At 43.6% G+C, this 15982-nt stretch overlaps 1 protein-coding gene and 1 long non-coding RNA gene across 5 annotated transcripts in view; one reads left to right on the top strand and one right to left on the bottom strand.

Moving 5' to 3' along the window:
• The window catches only part of TLN2 (talin 2), a 451144-nt gene that overhangs the window by 195320 nt on the left and 239842 nt on the right, over positions 1-15982 (bottom strand). The window lies entirely within an intron of this gene.
• Positions 4141-7322, top strand: LOC140710384 (uncharacterized). The gene is made up of 2 exons (XR_012091358.1): positions 4141-4343; positions 5882-7322. It is a non-coding gene; the product is annotated as an uncharacterized lncRNA (long non-coding RNA).

The following is a 15982-nucleotide window of genomic DNA, read 5'->3' as shown; positions in this document are numbered from 1 at the left end:
GAGAGAACTGGGTGGGAGGAGCTAGAAAGACCACCTAGGGAGTGAGGGCGAGCGAGGCGAAACCTAATGACTCAGCCCTGGGAACAACATTCTGAATTGGCAGAGAAGACACTGGCAAAGGAGGCACAGGGGTAGGTGAGGGAAGAGAACAGAGGGTGGAACCCAGGAGAAAGCACATCAAACAGAAGCGAGAGGTCAGCTGTGCTCACTGCTGGTCACAGGTCACGTAAGATGCAACTGAGACATTGCAATTGAATCTGGCAAATTAGAGGGCTTTAGGGGGATGAGGGTCGGGGGATGGTGCGGGGGAGAGCCTGGAGTAGCAGGTTCAGGAGAGAGATGGAAGACAGGGGTGGCCCAGCAGGTATGGACTAGTCTCCTGAGCAGGTATGCTAGGAGGGGGCAGAGGAACAGGCAGTAGCTCAGATTTATGCTTTTAAGACTTTGTAATCCAAAAGTGCACATCACATGGTTGCTGTAAACTCCATAGGGAAGTTATCTACATAGACATGGTTTCCACCTTATTATGGTCCTAGAGACAGTCCCAGGACAGCTAAGTGCCCTTCCTCACCATACATAATCTCTATTCTGCACCAGGTGCACGTGGCTGCCCCGGGTCTATTGCGGAGAAGGTGAGTGGCTAAGTCTGGGTTCACAGAAAGGACCCTGGGTGCGGAGTCTGAGGTGCAGGCTCAATTCCAGGCCTCCTGATGCCTTTGACCTCTGGACCTGTCACTTCCCCTCTGCTGCCTTCAGAGAGCAGGAGGTGACCTGCTGCCACAGAAGGAGCTTCCTGATACTCAATGCTTGGCCAACTATTCCCGTTGGATCCTCAGTCTCCTCATCCTTACATCTCAAGAGGGGGCAGGGCATGGAATGGAGGGTAGTTCAGGGTAGGTGTTCAATAGACAAGAAATACTACATTCACTATAAGACCTGTGGCCTCAACTTTTTTTTTTTTTTAATCACCCAAAAACAACTATTGCAAAAAAGCATCACAGGAACACAATATACCAAAAAAAAAAAAAAAAAAGAAAGAAAGAAAGAAAGAAAGAAAGAAAGAAAGAAAGAAAGAAAGAAAGAAAGAAAGAAAGAAAGAAAAAGAAAAAAAAATCCTAGAAACTAAACTAGTCATTCTTATAGAACACCACACATGGGTGTAAGACTAAAATGCCCAGCGTCGCCTTCTCACTTCTGGCTGTTTTATTAAGATTTAGTTTTTCGAAGCTCGAGATAAGGCCAACAACTGACTTCCCAGGAATGTCTCTAAAAGGCCAATACTTTGTAATCTACAACATTATATTTAAAGACAAGGTATTTTAATTATTCTCATACAAGATAGTCACTGACATAGGGAAACCTAGATGAGCTCTGAAATCAAAGTATATGGGATTTATTCAGCATTCCACAAGAACCACAGCAATGAACTGTTTCTAACACCACTCACAACAAAATGAGACACTGGCAAAACAGACACTTGCTGGAATCAAGTACCATGACTTACCCTATAGCAAAAAGAAAGTAGGATTAAGGCTGGGTGTGGAGGCTCACGCCTGTAATCCCAGCACTTTGGGAGGCCAAGTCGGGCAGATCACCTGAGGTCAGGAGTCCGAGACCAGCCTGGCCAACACGGCAAAACCCCGTCTCTACAAAAAATACAAAAATTAGCTGGGCGTGGTGGTGGGCACCTGTAATTCCAGCTACTCGGGAGGCTGAGGCAGGAGAATCGCTTGAATCCAGGAGGAGAAGGCTGCAATGAGCCGAGATCATACCACTGCACCCCAGCCTGGGTGACAGAGCAAGGCTCTGTCTCAAAAAAACAGAAAACAAAGAAAAACAACAACAAAAAGAAAGTAGGATTAGAACATATAGCAACCAAGAAATGTAGACTAAAGATGACTGTGTGTTTTCCACACTTGTGAGAAATTTAACTGTACATCCACTAAAGCCCTGTGAAAATGAGGCAGCTCAGACCACACACCTCAATAAGGATTTATGCTCCTTGTCCACTGTGATGTTTTCAGGGCAGCACAGCCTGCAACTGGTCCTGGCCTCTACTTTTCTATACCCGAACCCCTCTCCAGGCTTTTCATCGTGCAGACTCTGAGGCTAGGACAGATGATCAGGTTTCCTTTTCTAGTTTGGCTGCATGAAAGTTCAGAGCCAAATCTCTACAATTTCTTGCAGAGTTGTTATAGTCTAATCCCTTTTTCTATTTTATCTTATTGTTTGTTTTTCCTTTCCCCCAATTTGAATGACTACTATCTTATTGGATCTTAAGTAGTTTTTTTTTTTTTTCCCTCAAAGACTGGGTATAAATTCATAAAACCTGCACTGTGTTTCTTTTCATTATCTTGTCTCACTCTGACCATTTCTGCCCTCATTGTATGTGTGAAGGTTGCATGACCCAACACAAAACCCTTCTGTGGTTTCCTCTGTGGAAATGGAGCTGATGAAACCAGTGGTGAAACCCAGACACTGTCCTTTTAAAATACACTTTTCAGTCCCAGGGAGCTGTAAACAGCCCAGGATGATGGCAGCAGTGCAGGTTGCTCAGGATCACCCTGGTTCACCCAGGGACAAACAAGTTCAGCTCCAGCAGAGGCCTCCTTCTCTTCAAAATAAATGCCTGTCATTGGTCAAGATGAGCAGCCTCCCCTTGAATCTCTGCCTATAAGGGAGGACCACGAGGTGCCCCGACCCCACCTGCCTTACCAGCTGTGTGACCTGAGCTGGTCACTTAACTGCCATCTGCCTCAGTCTCCTACAAAATGGGAGATAGTAACAGATCTACCTATAAGATTGCTAGAGAATAAATGAGTCAAAGGCACAGAGAAAAGGCTAGGTAAGCGCTTATTGTTACTACTGTTATTGTTATTATTATTATTTTGAGATGGAGTTTCACTCATTGCCCACGCTAGAACGCAGTGGCGCAGTCTCCGGTCACTGCAACCTCTGCCTCCTGAGTTCAAGCGACTCTCCTGCCTCAGCCTCCCGAGTAGCTGGGACTACAGGCGGGTGCTACCATGCCCAGTTAATTTTGTATTTTCAGTAGAGTCAGAGTTTCTCCACCTTGGCCAGGCTGGTCTCAAACTCCCAACTTCAGGTGATAGATTCTGCCTTGGCCTCCCAAAGTGCTGGGATTACAGGTGTGAGCCACCGCACCCGGCCTGGGCTTGATATTATTATTAATAACATTAGTCATGGGAGCTGCAGAAACAATGGAAGCAGCATACTTGAGTCGGCCACCATCTGAACTACAAACATCATTTTATTGTTTATTTTGTATCTGTTATGTACTAGATAACCTAACAGGCATTAGGGGGCAAAGACAGGTACAATTCCTGTCTACATGGAGCTCACCTTCTAGTTAGTCCTTTATTCACTTAAATAAATAGAGTTCCTGTGGGCCAGGCGCAGTGGCTCATGCCTGGAATCCTAGTACTTTGGGAGGCCAAGGTGGGCAGATTATCTGAGGTCAGGAGTTTGAGACCAGCCTGGCCAACATAGTGAAATCCCATCTCTACTAAAAATATAAAAATTAGGCGAGCTAGTTGGCGTGTGCCTGTAGTCCCAGCTACCCAGGAGGCTGAGGCAGGAGAACCACTGGAACCCAAGAGGCGGAGGCTGCCGTGAGCCAAGATCTCACCACTGCACTCCAGCCTGGGTGACAGAACGAGATTCCGTCTCAAAAAAATAAATAAAAATTAAAAATAAATAAATATAGCTCCTGTGTTTATTTTTATGGCAGTCATACAACATGCTTTTCCTAGACACAGAACTTTCTGAGGATGAGCTGTGAGGCTGAGTGTGTATGTCAAGCAGCTAACTCCTATAGCCCCTGGGCTGTTTCTCTTGGAGGTCACTTAGGTTCCCCCAACCCAAGAGTTCAAGAGGGAAAAAGTCCTCGCCCTGTGGGGCAAGGCTGGCATTATTATCAGCTTCCACGCTGGGGCTTGTTCATGAGCTCTGCCTAGGGGCAACTTAGGAGAGACACAATGGGGGCTCTGCGCACTCCTGTGTAAAGCAGGGGTTTGTGCCCATCTGGCAAGACCAGAGGGCCAGGCCACCATACCTCAATGGGGCCTTGGAGGTCTATAAGAGTAAGAGCTGGCCACCATCCCCCTCTTCTGCCTCCAGCCACTGGCTCTCCACCGTGACCTCTTGGGAAGGCCTCTGTGCCCAATTTTGGATGGCTGTACCTGCTTCAATTCATCTGTGGCTACACCTCAATCTACTGGGAATGATTCAGCTCTCTCAAAGAAACGCCAAGGAAAGAGCTTTCCCTTCTCCACTCCCTACCTCTCTTCTACAAGGGAGGAAGAGAAGTAGATTCTCTGCAGGTAAGAACCCACCGTGGACTGGGTCACAGCCACCCACAAGTGCTGCAAATGCCAAAGCCAGGGTCTTGCCCTCCATCTCGCTCTGCAGGACAGTCTGGGCTCAGGTACCCTGGGGCTTGCCTTGAACATTTGGACTCCAGGCACTGAGCAGGTCAGGCATAGACAGGTGCCTATCTGTCCCCATCTAGGAAGGTAAGTCAAGTCATGCCTTCACTGGAAGCCAGTTATCTTTAATTTAAGGAGGGACCAGGAGGCAAGGAAGCAGGGGAACCCATTTGATCTCATCGTCAGTCCAGCTTTACCAAGGAGCCACATCTTCTGAAAGTTACCAAGGCCCTCCCTATTAATTTTGTCAACCCACTGGGCCCTGGATATCTCTTCTCAGCTGGTAGGAACCCAGAGGGCAGGGCCTGAGTGGAAAGGCTCCCCTAGCCTCGGTATCTACACTTGAGAGAGCTCCATGCTATAGTAAGCTCAGGGAAAGCAGCAATGAACACAGCTCATGTGAGTTTTCCATGTGGCTAACAGCCACTTAGAATAGGACCAGGACAGCTAAGCTCCTGTCTGTAGCCAGAGTGGGGAGACCAGAAAACTAGCGAGAACATTTATATAAGAATCCCTGAGTTCTCCCTTATGGAGGCAAGAGAGCCAGGAGTGCTGTTCGAACACTTCAACTAGAAATAACCATTGTTAAAAGGTCAAGTGGTAAATGAACAAAGGAGAAATCATTAACCACCCACACAAGTGTGAACTTAGCAGCAGTCCATGCAGGTCAATAAAAATTCCAGCCAAGTTGTCGGCTCCCAGGGCTGCTTTGCAAACCCCATGTATCCCTAAGTAAACTGCGGGGCCACCACAGTTCCCAATATAGCAGCAATAAGATATAGATAGATATAGATCTAGATACAGATCTAGATATAGCTCTAGATCTATAACCTAGTGTCAGGAATACATTTGCCATTAGAAGTCCATCTCCCCTGCTGGCCTCAGAGGGCAATAACGCATCAATGGAGTCATCTTTGTATTTCAAGGCCTAGCACAGTGTCCACCATACAGTAGGTGCTCAGTAAAAATCTGTGGACTTAATACATACTCCATGGAAAGATTTAACCGGATTTTCCCCTAAATTAGTCATTAGGAATTACCCACAGTAATATCACAACTAAAGGATGAACAGAGGGCCAACATCCAGCAGACCAAGCTATGTCTCAACAACAGCCCGCTCTAGGAAGCACAGATGCTGAACTTCAAGGCTGACAAGATGAAGCTCTCCATCTGGGCAAATGAACAACTCAAAAAAAGAACCAATGCCACATCAGTCAGAAATAAGTGGAAGCTCCATGAGAGCAAGGACCATGTGTATTGCTCACAATGAAGTGCCTGACACAGAGAAGGGTTCAATATATATTTATTTAATGCATGAATGGGGTGGGGAGAAGTCAGCATTTCTACCCTCCACTAAGAACCAAAGAGAGTGCCCACAACATGGAATACAAGAATGATGAGAAAAGACCTTTGATACTGTTTTCCATTTTCAGGTGAAGAAACTAAAACCTTGAAGTCAAGAGACCTTCCCAAAGTTCACACTGCCAGAAAAGCACAACCAACCTTCTCACACTGCCACAATGAACAGAGAGGGTACGCACACGGTTGATTAGCACCCTTCCAGGATCCCTCCAACTTACCCTCCCACTGCCAGGCAGTTCTTGGCACTGGCACCTGGAATTCCATCATTAAGTATACTGTTGGTCATAAAGATTTGTCCCCAGTTAAACTTCGCAATAAAAATGGATATGTGCATTTGCTGCCTATCACTGTCATAGAAATGGTAAGTTTCAGAACCCTCCAGGCAACTTAGCTGAGCTCTGCCCTTTATTAAAGATGATGCCTAATTAAGAGGAAATTCTGCTGAGGAAGGGGTAGTGTGCTACAGAACACACTAGAACTCTGGCACAGTGGAGAAAGGGCAGTGAGCAAGGGAGTACGAAAAAAGGACCGGCTGAAAGAGAGGGGAGCCTACGCCTATGTTCTCACAGCTTTATGATTTTGCCTAGAGCCGATCTTTAATGCACACATAGCAATTTGAAATGTATGGAAAATCAGGTTCAAGCTGCTTAGCCCAAATATTAAGGCCACCACCCAGCCTCATCTAACCCGCTTCCTATCTCCTATGCACATTATAAGAATCCTCCATACTAATGAAATAGATGGTTTTTCAATCTCTGCAAAATTGCTTCAATTATTTCAGCCTGTGTGTCTGAAATGTGACCACCCTCCGCTCCAGGCCCTCGGTTACCCCTCAACCCAGCATCCAGTTTTGCTTCTATAAACTAGTCTTTAAACCCTGCCCCAACAAGCAAGGATCTGTCTGCTCCCCTCAACTCTCGGAGCACTGAGCTGCGACCCTGCTCCAACACCAGCCCTCCCGGCCTGAGTCACCAGTGAAACAAACAGGAAATGCTATCACCTGATGACCACTCAGCACTGAAGCGCTCCATGGTACATCCATGTATGTCTTGTCCCTGGATATGATCAATAGGCTAGAAAGTTAAAAAGATTTTGATTTTTTTTGCACCCCCTCCTTTCATAGATAAAAACAGAGGTTCTGGGAAGATACGTGAATTCCTGGCCTGTGTGTGGAAGATACTGTCGTTTTTTGTCGAACTGTAAGAAGGCTGTGTCAGCCCTCCAGCAATCTCACTATTTCCCTGTGGTTGCCAAGACAGCTGAATAAATCATTCATACATTTCAGTCCTCTTGGAGTCTACCTTTCAGTCCTGCTATTTTCCTCCTCTTGTTACAAGCTTCAGAAGAAGGTGGCTCTAAACTGAACTCTAACTTTGAATTCTTTTATACATTAACTTATTCAAATGATTGAAAGTAGATTGTTTACAAAAATGGATACAATAGAAATGTAAAAGGTCAGGTCCAAGAAAAAAAATAGAAGAAAAATAAAAGTGAAGGTCAAGATCAGGTGAACTATGAATTATTTACCATTTCTCTAGATAACAGGGAATAACTCATCCCATTACTTGTTTTTGTTGACCCTTGGTGGCGAGCCTATACAATCTCAGGAAGGCATATTCTGTAGGCTCCTGCTGAGGCTGAGCCACACCGGCTTTGTCATTAAGGCACACACCACTGTGATGGATACAGATACACTTGACTTTTACTGGGGGTCGGGGGGAAAGCTTGGTTCTACATTGATCGGGGAGGTCATTCAGGGTTTTCTTCCAGACTGATCCTGGAAGAATGAGTGACAAGAACTGTATGCAAGTTCCTTCTCAACTGACTCTCTTCATGCTGGGCTTAATTTGAGAGTGAGAAAGTGTGGCCCCCATTGAGGAACATCTGCTAAAAGCAGCATGGATCTGGGTTGCCGAGTGACCATGCAAACCTATATTATCATGCTTGCTTTCACCCCCAAAATGGAAGAATCTTGCACTTCTTAGCTCCATTTCCTTCCCCTGCAAGGACCAGTGAGGAAAAGGCTGAAACCCCACACCACACATTACTCAAAAAGGCAACAGCACATTTTTGGACTTGGGCGAAATTTTCTTCAATCTTGAAGAAAAAAGGAAAGAAATTAAAAACCTATTCTTGCCACTTGTCTATGTTAACCTATTAACCATAAATTAGAAGAACCTAAAAATCTGGCATATACTTGGAGAACTGAAACAAACCAAGAAACCTGGCTAAACTTTCCATTTGTATAGTCCATCCGCGTATCATCACATTACCAGTCTGGGAGTCACAGAACGAACTGGATTCTCCAAAGGCTCCTCATCTTCTACCACCACTCGTTCCAAGGTCACCCCCATCTTATACCTAAAACTTGCAATGTTTCAGTTAAACTATATATACATACATATATATATATCTATCTATCTTACAGTATCCGTGATCTTAGACTTAGAAGTCATTAAGTCTAGTTCTCTACAGGTTATGTAAATCCTTGCTGTAATTTTCCCATCCTTCTGCATGTAAGAATTAAAACAAATAAATATATATATTTTAAAAATTTTTTTCAGTACATAGTAGCAGCTAACATATGTAAGTGATTACGTGCCAGGCACTGATGCTAAGCCTGTTTTATGTTAAGGCACTGAATCCTCAACATAACCCCATGCTAAGGGGTTTAGACTTCATCCAAGCAGGACAACAAAAACAGAGCAGTTATGTGAACGTGACCAAGGCCATGGATCTGGGGGTTCTGCCTCCTAATGTGTGCTGTTTAAAACAGAAGGGAACATGGAGAAGTCGATACAGTGCTTATGCCAGGAATGCGGTAAAATGGGGAAAAAAAATTTTTATTGATAATATTGTTTTTATTAATAATTGAACTTTCACTTGTTGCATTATTATATGTCACAGGCTGAACTAAGCACTTTACCTAATTATTCTGGAAAATCATTAGGTGAGGGAGATCCTATTTACCCTCAATTAGGCTTAATAGAGATTATGTCTGGTAAGGAACAGGCAAACACAAGAGGAAAGGTAACCCAGGTCTGTCTGAATCTAGACTTCCATGTCTGGCGCCACCCCCCTCAAAGATAAATACCACTAACATTTGGACACATTTCCTTTCAATGAATATGCATACTTTATGTGGTTGAGATGATATGCTCCATATAATTCTATATCCTAAGTTTTCCCCATTCTAATTACATAATATTCTCCCACAGTATCACAAACTCTTTACAAACACTGTTTTTAATAAATACATAATATTGTGGCCGGGCGCGGTGGCTCAAGCCTGTAATCCCAGCACTTTGGGAGGTCGAGACGGGCGGATCACGAGGTCAGGAGATCGAGACCATCCTGGCTAACCCGATGAAACTCCGTCTCTACTAAAAAATACAAAAAACTAGCCAGGCGAGGTGGTGGGCACCTGTAGTCCCAGCTACTCCAGAGGCTGAGGCAGGAGAATGGCGTAAACCCGGGAGGCGGAGCTTGCAGTGAGCTGAGATCCGGCCACTGCACTCTAGCCTGGGCGACAGAGCGAGACTCCGTCTCAAATACATACATACATACATACATACATACATACATACATACATACATACATATTGTAAATAAGGTCCCATAATTTAATAGCTGTATCTTTTCGTGTATATCAGCTATTTGCAAGTTTTCACTATTACAAATAAGGATGCAATAAGGATTTTTTTGTTTGAAACCTCTTCTGTTTTTTATTTCAGATTATTTTCTTTAGCTAAATTTCTTCCTTTTGTTAAAGGAATCATCAGCATTTTTACAAAGCAACCCAGAAGATAACAAAACAACAAGAAATAATGAAATCTGAATGTACAGGTATCAGCTGTTTGATTTATGGGTTAGCTAAATGAATATGCATTAACAACTGGGAAGGCCAATAATCAATCCAGGTTTTATAGTTCAGTCTACCCCACAGAACCGTCTTGCCATCCAGGGCTCAAGCTGCCAAGGGACCACACCAACAGACAGAATTGACAGAGGAATGAATGGGAGAAAAAACATCTGGCATAGGCAATAAACCAGATTTACAGAAAAGAGGCAGAGAAAAGGTAAATGTTTAACAAAAATTTTAAAATATATTGCAAACAGTGGAAATGAGAGAGAGAAGGAGGAGGATTGGACTAGACTTGACTACAGAAAGCCGTGTGGATGTGCAGGGTGAGCAGTCACGTGCTGCTGTCTGTAAGCCCAAGTTTTCAGAACTGCCTACCAGACCGCACCCCAATTACAAAAAGGATATTAACTAAATTGAAGTAGGCTGATGAAATATCATTTTCCTATAGTTAATAAAATAAAGACAGATCAAAAGTCTTACCAATTTCATCGGTGAGTTATGAATAAGATTTGTATTTTCAAATAGCAAAAAAACAAATCAAACTGCAGCCTGGACACATACATACTACTTCATCAAAAGCACAAGGAAGAAACAAACACGTCCCCATGGGAGATGACATGAAACGATGAATTCTCAACAGCACGGTTGAGGACAGTGTTTTAAAGGATTGTTTTAAGATACTGTCACATTTGCTGTATCTCCACAACCTGGACTTATAACAATTCCAAAAATAAATATAAAACTTAAGATAAAGCTGGAAAAATAACAGAAGAAATGCACAAACCAATCAAAGAGAAACAGGGATAAACAGTAAGAATCTCTAGAGAAATGGTAGGACTAAAGAACCCCCTGAATTGGAAAGGGCCCTCATCAGTGGGAATTTGTGCTACAATCTTGTGTCATCTGTCAGCACCAGTCTATAAAACTGATATTCATCTTGTCCTCCAACAGTGCACCTAGCTTAATGCTATGGGCTGAAATGTGTTTCTTCCAAAATTCATATGTTAAGGTCCTAACCCCCAGGACTTCAGACTGCGACGTTATTTGAAGACGGCACCTTTACAGAGGCAATCAGGTTAAAATGAGGTCATTAGAGCAGGTCATAATCCAAATTGACCGTTGTCCTTATAAGAAGGAGAAATTTGGACACAAACAAACAAGAAGGATGATGTAAAGAGGACAGGAAAAGATGGCCATCTACAAGCCACAAGAGAGGCCTGGAACAGATCCCTCCCTCACAGCCTTCAGATGGAACACCATGACCTTGAACTTCTAGCCTCCAGAACTGTGAGACAATCAGTTTCTGTTATTTAAGCCACCTAATTAGTGGTATTTTGTTAGGGGACAGCCCTGGCAAACTAATCTATTTAGCCAGGCTAAATATGGCCCAATTAGGATATTAATAAGTATAATAAGCCTAAATATAGTTCTTTTAACACAAAATGGCAAGTAGTACAGTTAAATGTAAGTGGTAATCAGTAAAATAATCATAAACATGTGTGAATATGTAAATATAGGCATAGCTGGGCCTCATACCTATAATCGCATTGACTCAAAGGCTTAGGTGGAAGGAGTGCTTGAGTCCAGGAGTTCAAGAGCAGCCTGGGCAACATAGCAAGACTCTGTCTCTACACAAACTTTTTAAATATAAAAACTAGCTAGGCATGGTGGTGTGAACCTGTAGCCCTAGCTACTTGGGGGCTAAGGCAGGCGGATGGTTTGAGCTCAGAAGTTCAAGGCTGCAGTGAGCTATGATCATATCACTGCACTGCTGCCTGAGTAACAGAACAAGACAGCATCTCTAAAACAAATAAACAAATATAAGCAAAGATGCAGGTGCTGGTGTAGGCAATGACATATGCACATGCATATGTATATATTGTGCCCAAGGTCACAAAGCTAGCAAATGATAGGAACAGGACTCTAACCTGGGTATATCTGCCTCCAGGGCCCATGTCTTGCTATAACACCACCATACTGTACCACCTAACAAAACTACACGGCAATTTGAAAATTATCTGTAAGAACAGGATATGATTAATGCTACATAGAATTTAGGGTGCTTCCAGCCAAGTAGGAAAGAGACTATGTTAGCATTTTGTTAGAGTGGCAGAATTATACTTTGTTTCCTGTTTGTTTTATTTTGGCTTTTGTTATACTGGAATTAAAATAAATAAATTCAACTGCAACACAAGCCCACTTTCGGTTACTCTAACACAGATGAAACCAAATAGTATTTTTCCTCATCAGATCGCTCCCCCATCATATAAAAAGGGATGGGAAGCACCTCTGTGGAGTCTCCCTCCACATTCAGTACAACCACCTCAAATTGCAGACATAAATATCTAGGGCACAGTATTTTGTGGATATAGAGGGTAAGGTTCAGATTCTGGGCCTAGGGGAAGGATACAGGTCAATCTACATCCATTTATCAATAACTTAAAATGCACAGGACACTGTACAGATTACTTCAGGAGAATAAACAAGATGGAATAAGGCTGGTCTTGCATTCACGTGGCTTAAACTCTCACAGCAACTCTCAAGAGAGTTGGCAGGTGCCATGTAGTAGACCAGCTGCTGCCTGTAGAGAGAGGAGCCCTGCCTTGGCCTCCAAGAGCTTCCACAGGGCTTGGGGAGGAAAGCAGCAAGCAGTACAGGGTGACAAGTCTGCAATAAGAGCCAGATCACGCTGATCACTAAAATCCTTCCAACATGTAGTGAATCTAGGATGAAGTCACACCTCTAGGGGTTCAGGTCATTAGGAGTCCTTGAGATTCCTGAAGGACTCCGAGATTATTCTAGGGCCTTCTCGACCTTCCCAGGCAAGACCTAAGCAGGTGAGATTTAGTCAGAACAGAAATGGCCTCCAGCACAAGCAAGAGCTGCTCAACCTTAATGCCACCCCTCATAGGGGCACTAGCCCCCAGAACGAGACTATGTCCTCTGTTAACTACTTGCTTATTATCACTGACTGCCTAAAAGCAGTGGCAGGGGCTGTCTACAAAGCTGCAACAGTAAGTTTGTATGTAAGATCAGGGGAGAGCACACATAACTTCTAACCAGTGCCCACAGAGACTTTGGAACCACTCTCTTACTGGTGGTCCGATGGCTGCACCTACTGTGATCCTAGTGGTCTCTCACGTCACCACAGCTCCCAATGAAACTGAGGTTGACAGATTTTATCATCATCTATAGACAGGAGACTATTAAAAAATACCTCACTATGAAACTATCAAGGTCGGGCATGGTGGCTCATGCCCATAATACCAGCACTTTTGGAGGCTGAGGCAGGAGGATGGCTTGAGCCCAGGAGTTCAACAGCCTGGGAAACATAGGGAGACCTCGTCTATACCAAAAAACAAAAGAAAAAGAGAGAAAAAAGAGGGAGGGAGAGAAAGACAGACAGAGGGAGGGAGGGAGGGAGGGAGGGAGGGAGGAAGGAAGGAAGGAAGGAAGGAAGGAAGGAAGGAAGGAAGGAAGGAAGGAATGAATCAAACCTGAAAAAATAATGGATGAGTGATTATTTGTGCTAGAGAAGAGAAGGCACCTAAGAATCCACTGAGCAAGCTTCCTCTGTTATGGTTGGCATGTGTCTTCTCCAAAATTCATGTTGAAACTTAATCCCCAATACAACAGTATTAAGAGGTGGGGCCTTTAGGAAGTGATTTGGCTCTGACAAGGCTGAAGTCAGGACAAGGAGAGGAGGCAGAAAGGAGGAGAGAAAGACTGCAACCTGGGAGATATGAGAGGCTATGGAACTCATAGGAAGCTGCAACCCAACAGAGTCTATTTTGCTTTTGGGGATCCTTCGATTATATATCCATATTCCCCCAGTTGTTACTATTCTGGGTGAGAAAAGGCTAGCTGAGTATTCCAATGCCTTAGAAAAAAAATGACTTATTCAAATGAAAAACTCTTTTGAGTTTTCTTCTTTTCTATTTACCTTTCGAAAGGCATCTAGAAATTTACCAGGGGGAAGATGTCTTTTCATTCCCCCTCACACTCCTCCCCCTCTCTTTAGTGATGAATCTCTTGGTGAACTCGTCTGAATGTCAAAAAGAAAAAGACATCTTCTCAGAAAAATATAAATATTTATAGACAGCATTACTCCATCACCCCTGAAATGTTAAACAGAGCTGTTCCTCCATTCTCTTCTTTATTGATTTAGTTATGTGGTACATAATCAGAAAGTAAAAAAAAAAGGTAATGGTAGAACTCAAATCACGAGGTCATGCATCAAATAAACGCAGACCAAAAAACATTCATTAAATCTTGTTGTGATATATCTCCAGAGAGCAGTAACAGAAATAAAAAATCAATGTCAAAACAAACCCAGCCTCGGACCGCTGGAGAATGGCAGCTCACAGACCTTTCTCTGTGATGAGATCCCCACGTCTGTGGCACTCCTCCTCCTCTGAGGTATGTGCTCTTAGGGCTAAGTCCCACCAGTCTGACCGCAGGGCCAGTGGGAATAGAGTGGGATATATTTAAAAGCAAAAATCTCAGGGAGTCAAGTCCTCATTCAGCACCAAGAATGTCTGAGTGGCCCTCCTCAACTTTCTCACCGGGTTTTAGCCTAGACAACGTTTAAGGAAGGTAAGTACCTGAGAGGTCATCTAGTCTAAAACCCAAGTTGGTTTTCTGGATCTCTCTTCTGATATCTAAACTCTGGCTTTACCTAAATGACCTGTCCTCTTTCCAAGTGATAGCCAACCTAGTAATAAGCAAAAATGATGATTAGTTGGTGCCATATTTCCCCAGTTTTTCCAGTAGTTACAAAACAGCTACTTCTGACAGCAGACGTGATTTTACAGTGTTACAAAAGATCATTCCGGCAGCTCTTGTTATATATGCTATACAACTGACAATAACCCCACCAAATAAACAAAAAAGATAATTTCCTGACTTTAAAGACACGGAAGAGATTCTCTAGATTAAGAACAATGGGATGAGGATGTTAAAATGATCTATGGTGCCCTCAATTACCTTTAAAATGTTCATGTATTTTCTAAGGGATTTTTATAAAGCTTCAATGTATTAGGACTCTCAGTTTTAACTGCTGACTGGGGCTTTATCCTAATTATTTTTAAATCGTTTAATATTTGCCTTTGGTTGGGTCCCAAAAACAAAATGAACTCAAAAACACATATTTCAAAAGATTAGCAGAAAATATGGAAAATCAGTATATCAATTATTCTAAAGGGAACTAACATTTTACTGACACTTCATTTGAGCCACAGTCTTGCAGACAAAATAAAACTGCTACTCCCCAAGAGCTCATGGCTTCGCTTTACATGGCCCTACCTTGGAATGTAAGGACAACTTTGGAAAATACCTCATTTGGGGGAAAAGCACACAAAACTAACAGATATCAACACAAAAGCGCAGGTCAAAAATAAAAAGCTTTAAAAACAAAATTCACAGTAGGTAACACCAAGACACCTCCTGAAGCTCGGCTTAGGGTTCTTCTCTTAGCAGAAGAATCAAGTTGGAATCAGTATAACCTGGGAACTGCCACAGATGGCTGACATGGAAGCACCATCTCACAGAGAAATGATATCACCATGTACTGATCACACATTATGTGCCAGGCACACAATGTTTATCTCACTTATTTTATCTAAGGCCACAAAAAGCTGGTGACACCAAAGAAGTGGCAGAGCCTAAATGAAATCCACCACCAAAATTTCCTTTTTTATTTTTATTTTTTATTTTTTTGAGACAGAGTCTCGCTCTGTCGCCCAAGCTGGAGTGCAGTAGCGTGATCTCCGCTCACTGCAAGCTCCGCCTTCTGAGTTCACACCATTCTCCTGCCTCAGCCTCCCAAGTAGCTGGGACTACCCGCCCACCATCATGCCCGGCTAATTTTTTGTATTTTTAGTAGAGACGCGGTGGCACCGTGTTAGCCAGGATGGTCTCGAACTCCTTACCTCGTGATCTACCCGCCTCGGCCTCCCAAAGTGCTGGAATTACAGGCATGAGCCATTGCGCCTGGCTATTTGTATTTTTTGAAACAGGGTCCCACTCTGTGGCCCAGGCTGGAGTGTGGTGGCGTGAGTATGGCTCACTGCAACCTCGAGTGGGCTCAAGCAATCCTCCCACCTCTGCCTCCCAAGTAACTAGGACTACGGGTGTGTGCCACTATGCCCAGATAATTTTTTATTTTTTATTTTTTTTAGAGACAGGATCTCACTACATTGTCCAGGCTGGTCACAAACTCCTGGGCTCAAGCAATCCTCCTGCCTCGTACCTCCCACCTTGGCCTCCCAAAGTGCTGGGATTACAGGTGAGAGACACTGTGCCCAGA

This window comes from Chlorocebus sabaeus, chromosome 26 (assembly GCF_047675955.1).
Source record: "Chlorocebus sabaeus isolate Y175 chromosome 26, mChlSab1.0.hap1, whole genome shotgun sequence".
Lineage (NCBI taxonomy): Eukaryota > Metazoa > Chordata > Mammalia > Primates > Cercopithecidae > Chlorocebus > Chlorocebus sabaeus.
The sequence above is the reverse complement of the archived record's forward strand: the minus strand, read 5'-3'. Positions and strand labels throughout refer to the sequence as shown.